The sequence below is a fragment of the Mandrillus leucophaeus genome, unplaced genomic scaffold (genome assembly GCF_000951045.1).
Source record: "Mandrillus leucophaeus isolate KB7577 unplaced genomic scaffold, Mleu.le_1.0 Scaffold777, whole genome shotgun sequence".
Classification (NCBI taxonomy): Eukaryota; Metazoa; Chordata; class Mammalia; order Primates; family Cercopithecidae; genus Mandrillus; species Mandrillus leucophaeus.
Genome location: NW_012108441.1, coordinates 933,877 through 939,713, shown reverse-complemented (window position 1 = coordinate 939,713; position 5,837 = coordinate 933,877). Strand labels below are relative to the sequence as shown.

The 5,837-nt window shown below is 47.5% G+C and overlaps 1 protein-coding gene across 1 annotated transcript in view; it reads left to right on the top strand.

The window, feature by feature from the left end:
- SHROOM2 (shroom family member 2) overlaps nt 1-5,837 on the top strand; it is an 83,324-nt gene that overhangs the window by 76,379 nt on the left and 1,108 nt on the right. The gene's annotated exons all lie outside the window — the stretch shown is intronic.

Genomic DNA, 5,837 nt, shown 5'->3' with positions numbered 1-5,837 from the left:
AGTGCAATCCCTCCCCCCTCCCCCCTCCCCATGATAGGCCCTGGTGTGTGATGTTCCCCTTCCCAAGTCCAAGTGATCTCATTGTTCAGTCCTTTTATATTTCTTTAGTTGTTTGTTTGTGACAGGGTCTCATTCTGTCGCCCAGGCCAGAGTGCAGTGGTGTGATCTCGGCTCACTGCAGCCTCTGCCTCCCGAGGTTCAAGAGATTCTCCCACCTCAGATTCCCAGGTAGCTGAGATCACAGGTGCATGCCACCATGCCCAGCTAATTTTGTATTTTTTTGGTAGAGACGTGATTTCACCATGTTTGCCAGGCTGGTCTGGAACTCCTGAGCTCCAGTGATTCGCCTACTCAGTCTCCCAAAGTGCTGGGATTACAGGTGTGCGCAACCGTGCCCGGCCTCCTTCCTTTTAATTGAGGGGAAAAGGTGCTCATCAGATGCAGGGAGTTGACCTGTCATTGGACTGCAGGGCTGTGGGATCTTCCCAAAGAACTGTTACCTCTTTTTGACATATTTTCAGATATTCCTGTTGACTCTTACTGATAATCGTCTCTTCTTAGAAAAATCATGTTGTTGTTTTTAACTTTTCTTTTACCATGTATAAGTCCGTAACAGACATACCTGCCTGCTGACGATCGTAAGTACTCAGTGATAGCTATTTTCTTGTGGTTGTTGTAGCTGTGATTTAACAAGAGGGCATATATCAGTCTAGAAGGAACCAGACCGTGCATCTGACTTTTCTCCTGTTCCTGAGGCGTGCAGCTCTCAAGGCGTTTCTCAGTGGGTCTGTCTTTTCGTGCTTTCACATGTGAACCAAGGGAAATAATAGCTGCCTTGTTGGCTTCTACCTCATAGGCCAAATATCAATAAAACAGCTAGTTTTGTTTGCACAGAACAGGCCTTCAGAATGTTCATCTGTATCATCTTAGCCTCTCTCAGAAGGGGAGCAGAAGAAGCGCCTCTCCCCTTTCTCCAGGTGAGGGTGATTTGGGCCACGCAGAACGCTGTCCTGGAGCTGGGCTTGGAGACGGTGCCCTTCTGCACTCAGCCGAGTGCTTAGTTACTGTGTCGTGGAACTAGCTAGGTCAGGGTGGCACCGTGCCCGAGGCGGCTGCTGACCGACACCTGTGCACAGCACTGCGTCTTCACCCTCGGGCTTCCTTGTGTGCAGACATGCTCTGCAGGCTCGAGGGCTTCTCCTCCTTCTGCCAGGAGCGTTTAGCAAGCCTGCCCTGAATTCCTGTCGAGTCCTCCCATGTGGCCAGCTGTCCCACGGTGTTCCCATGGAGCGGACCTTGATACCAGGAGGGCCCCGCAGTCCTTTGCCCTTTGCAGCATCTCAGAATTCTGTCGTTGTGAGTCCTTTGGTGACTCTTCTGCTCACCATTCAAGGCAGGTGGGAGAGAGGCAGGCTCAGACAGCAAGAGGAAACCCAGAGAGGCCTGTGGGTGGCTTCTGGGGGCCTCAGGCTGGCCCGCTGCAGCCATGAGACACGTGCCCCCGGGCCTTGGGCCCTGGGTTTGTCTCTGTGGACCCCATCGGATCTCTGGTGGCATCAGGGTTTCCATCAATAAGTTGTGGGACCAGCCCACAAGTTGCCAGTGTCTTCAAGGGTTGGCCAGTACCCCGGCTTTCATCCTGGTCCTCAACAGGCTTGTTTGTCTGTCAACAGCAATCACTGCTTGAGAAGCAGAGAGTCCTGATCCAGCAGCACGAGGACGCCAAGGAGCTCAAGGAGAACCTGGACCGCCGCGAGCGCATCGTCTTTGACATTTTGGCCAACTATCTGAGCGAGGAGAGCCTCGCGGACTATGAGCACTTCGTGAAAATGAAGTCGGCCCTCATCATCGAGCAGCGGGAGCTGGAAGATAAAATCCACCTTGGTGAAGAGCAGCTGAAGTGCTTATTCGACAGCCTTCAGCCTGAAAGGGGCAAATAAGAGACCGGTCCCCCGTGGAGGAGAGGGGCACGGGGCTTCCGAGCTCCAGCTCCGTTCCCAAGGATACTCGCGAAGACCCCGCCCGTGTTCATGCCCTGGAGACTTCTCTTATAGCAGAGAGGCTGTTAGAAAAGCAATAACTTTTGTGTTTGTGTGGGATGATTTATTTAATTTTTTAGTTTCCCTTTTGATTGCTGAGAGCCATTTTCCTTTACACATAACTACATCTGACACTAGGCTCTGCCGGATGTGAGTTTCCACTGCATGGGCTGTGGGCTGGGCCTGTGGTGCATGCCGAGTGGTCACTGTCAGTGGGAAACCCGTTGTTCCTCCCGTCTTCAGATGCTGAGCCAACTGCTTGGACAGCGGCCAGCACGTCATGACGTGCATGAGAGGGGGACCCTGGTGCGCATCTTCTCTTGTGATTCATCCAGGCATGGGCTGCCAGGTTTTGTCCCTGCTCGTTCAACAGTGTGAGCATTTGTCTCTGTTATCTAATGATGTTCTCTGACCCAGCAGAAGTCATCATCATGATGATGATAATTTATTAACTTTTTGGAAAGGTGAATAGTTTCCTAGTGGTTAAAAACCAACTGTGAAAGGAACAACCTGTGTGGTTAGGTTCACTCATTCTAAGATTAAATTGCCACTTAAAGAAATAACGTGCATGCTTTAAAAAACACAGTCACGCATCAAACAGGCAAATAGCTTTAGTCCTTCTCACCTAACATCACAGTTTTTCTGCAAAGTAAAATTTTTTGGTTAAGAGTGTGTCCAGTAGTAATGTGCTTGTTAGCTGTTCCTCAAGACTAACAGAATATTTTTTCAGTTGCTTTCCCCCCATGTATTTTGTATGCATATGGTTGTCCATCATAATTGGCTACTTTTCCATTGTTTCCTCCTTAAGTCATGTAGCGTGGCATGAGGGCCACATTCCATGTACGGGAAGACCCCTTCCTCTGGCTCTTCAGAGGTCCCGTGGACTACACAACTCCTGAGCTTGATCTTTTTCTGCCATGAAGTTTAAAGATTCTATATCCATTTCCTTGATTGAAATGGCAGGATTCTAAAGAGAGCCTGGTTTATTAAAACACTGTCATGCTGTCAATTTCCAATTGACAAGTCACGGACTGGGAGAAAATATTTGCAAATCATGTATCTGACAAAAGGTTTGTGTCCAGGATGTACAAAGAACTCTCAAACTGGATAGTAAGAAAACAGCCCAAGTGAAAAGCAGGCAAAAGACTTGAATAGACACTTCACCAAAGAGCATACACACGTGGCAAACAAGCACACGAAAAGATGTTCAGCCGCCGACAGCTTGGTTATAATTTATAACTTACTTATTTTTATCTAATAATTGTAGATTCAGTGTATTTCTTCAAAAAATGTTTAATTAAATGCATGTTAATGGTGAGTGAATCCTTTGGGTGACTTCGTGTTTAGGCCGTATTAGGGCATTTGTTGGATCAGCAGATCATTTTAATCCTGACTTCCCCTTATTCCCATAAAAGATGTTTTCCAGTGAAATGGAGATTTCATTTTGTCAGCAACAGTGACCACCGCCTTACCAAAGCAGACACGTGCGCGTGCACAGACGCACACACACAGATGTCTTAAAAGACTGGAATCCACACTGCCTGAGCCAGAGGGGCCGTGTTGGCGGTAATGCCTTCTGTAGAGCCAAGTCCAAACTGGCAAGCTCAATGATGCAGGCAATAAACAGCCTTTCTGGCAGCCTACCAATGCCAGAAGGATAAATGTCTTTCCAAAAGTGTGTATTCCTGTTCAATTAAGCTCTTGCTAACTTGAAAACTCCCTGTTCTGCCAGCGAAGCTCCCTCCTCCTCTCCAGCTGGTGGTCACTCGCTGTGAATGGTGGTCAGTCTGAAAAGGTGAAGCTAGCTGTGCACTTAGCCCCATCTTTCTCCCTCAGGGAGAGGACCCAAGGAATTTCAGAGAATTTTGTTTGACAGAGCTTTTACCTGTTATTCTTTGCCCTCAAATACAGTATTGTGGTCATTTTGATATGTGTGTAAAATGTGAATAATCCAATTTGTGTGTCTCTACTCAGCCTTTTGATGTCTTTTTAGGACTTTCTCTTCTACATAGCAATACATAGTGCTCGAGTATCCTTGTAGCAAAGCACATAGAGTGAGCTGTCCCGTCAGTTCCCCTGTTTGCCTCTGAAATGTCTGGTTAGTGGGGACCCAAAGATTCTAGTGAGTCAACATCCATAACTCTGTATCTAGTTGTATTATTCATAGAAAAGCAATCTGGTGCTAATGGTTGGCCCTTGTGTTCTTGGGTGGCAGCTGCTCCTTCCCCTTCTTGTAGCGTGGCTGTGGAGGGCTCTGCCTATGGGAGGTGGCCTGTGGCTTGTATCCTTCAGTCCACCGCAGCAAATGTGTGTAGATTTCATGCTCGACACTTACCACTCACCTATCAACAGATCATCCTGCTTGACTGTAACAAAATAAAGTGTCTCTTCAAGTGAATGGAGCATGTCTTTGATTTACCTACCTTACAGCTTTTGTAAAAAAAGAATATCCTCACCATATGTCAGATTCTTAAGCCATCTGAGTAAACTGTGGGATTGATTATATGTGTGTAATTTATTTACACTAGTCGGTTTGTAGTAAAGAAACAGGGACCAGGTCGCATCAGTTAGCTGGTGCCCCAGTAATGCTGTGTAACAAACTATAAAATGTCAGCAATAATCTGTGCAACAAAGTATTGACTTAGCTCATGAATTTGTAGATGAGCTAATTCAGCCTAGACTCTGTGCTGTGTGCCTCTCCTCTTCCTTGTGGGACCAGCAGTATGGCTGAATGTGTTCGTGGCAGGGGCACAAGACAACGCACCCTGTCACAAAGGGGCTTCTCCTGGCTTTGTCTAACCTTCTTCTGGCAAAGCACATCTCCTGGCCAACCCCGGCATCAAAGGGTGTGGAACAGGCTCCACCTCTTTAGTGGAGGAACCACAAATTCACATGGCAGACTGTGGACACAGGGAGGGATGAAGAATTGAGGCTTTCCATGGGCTCCGTCTTGCCCGCCCCCTAATGTCTACTGATATGGGGTGGCACCAAAGCGGCTGGGACCACGGAGTCAAGTTGCCTGGAGCAAAGCCACCTCTGTCGCTTCTTAGTTGTGTGGCCACAGCAAGTAACCCAGCCTCTGTAATTGGAGATGGGCAGCTGTGAGGTCAGATGAGTTGATAAATGTTCGTGTGCTTAGATGCCATGCTTGGTTCACAGCACGGCTGCATAAGCTATGAATACAGCTCTCATCCTGTTGTGCACCTGGAGGAAACACTGTCTCTGCAGTCAGAATAGATCCGCCTGCCACAGTCAGAATTAGATCCGCCTGCCAGAACCACCCCAGAGATAGATACGGTTGATTTCTTTTAATTGGTAGGATTAGAAATGTTTCTGCTAGGGAGCAGATTTGTGAGAGCTGAAGGTTAGGTATCAGGGTTATGGGAAAACATTTAGGAAAAAAGACACAGTCTTGCTCTGTCTGTAGCCCAGACTGGAGTGCCGTGGTGTGACCATGACTCACTGCAGCCTCTAACTCCAGGGCTCAAGTGATCCTCCCACCTCAGCCTCCCAAGTAGCTGGGACTACAGGCACACTCTCTACCACACCTGGCTAATTTTTTATTTTTGCAGAGACAGCATCTTGCTATGTTCCCCAGTCTGGCCTCAAACCCCTGGCCTCAAACCATGCTCCTGTCTTGGCCTCCCAAAGTGCTGGGATTGCAGGTATAAGTCACTGCACTCAGCCCAGTGTTGGGTTTATATGTGTTTTCTCGTGTTTGTTTAAACTCCCTTTCTATGACTGTCAGATTTTTTTCTTTTTCTTTTTCTTTTTTTTTTTTTTTTTTTTTTTTTTTTT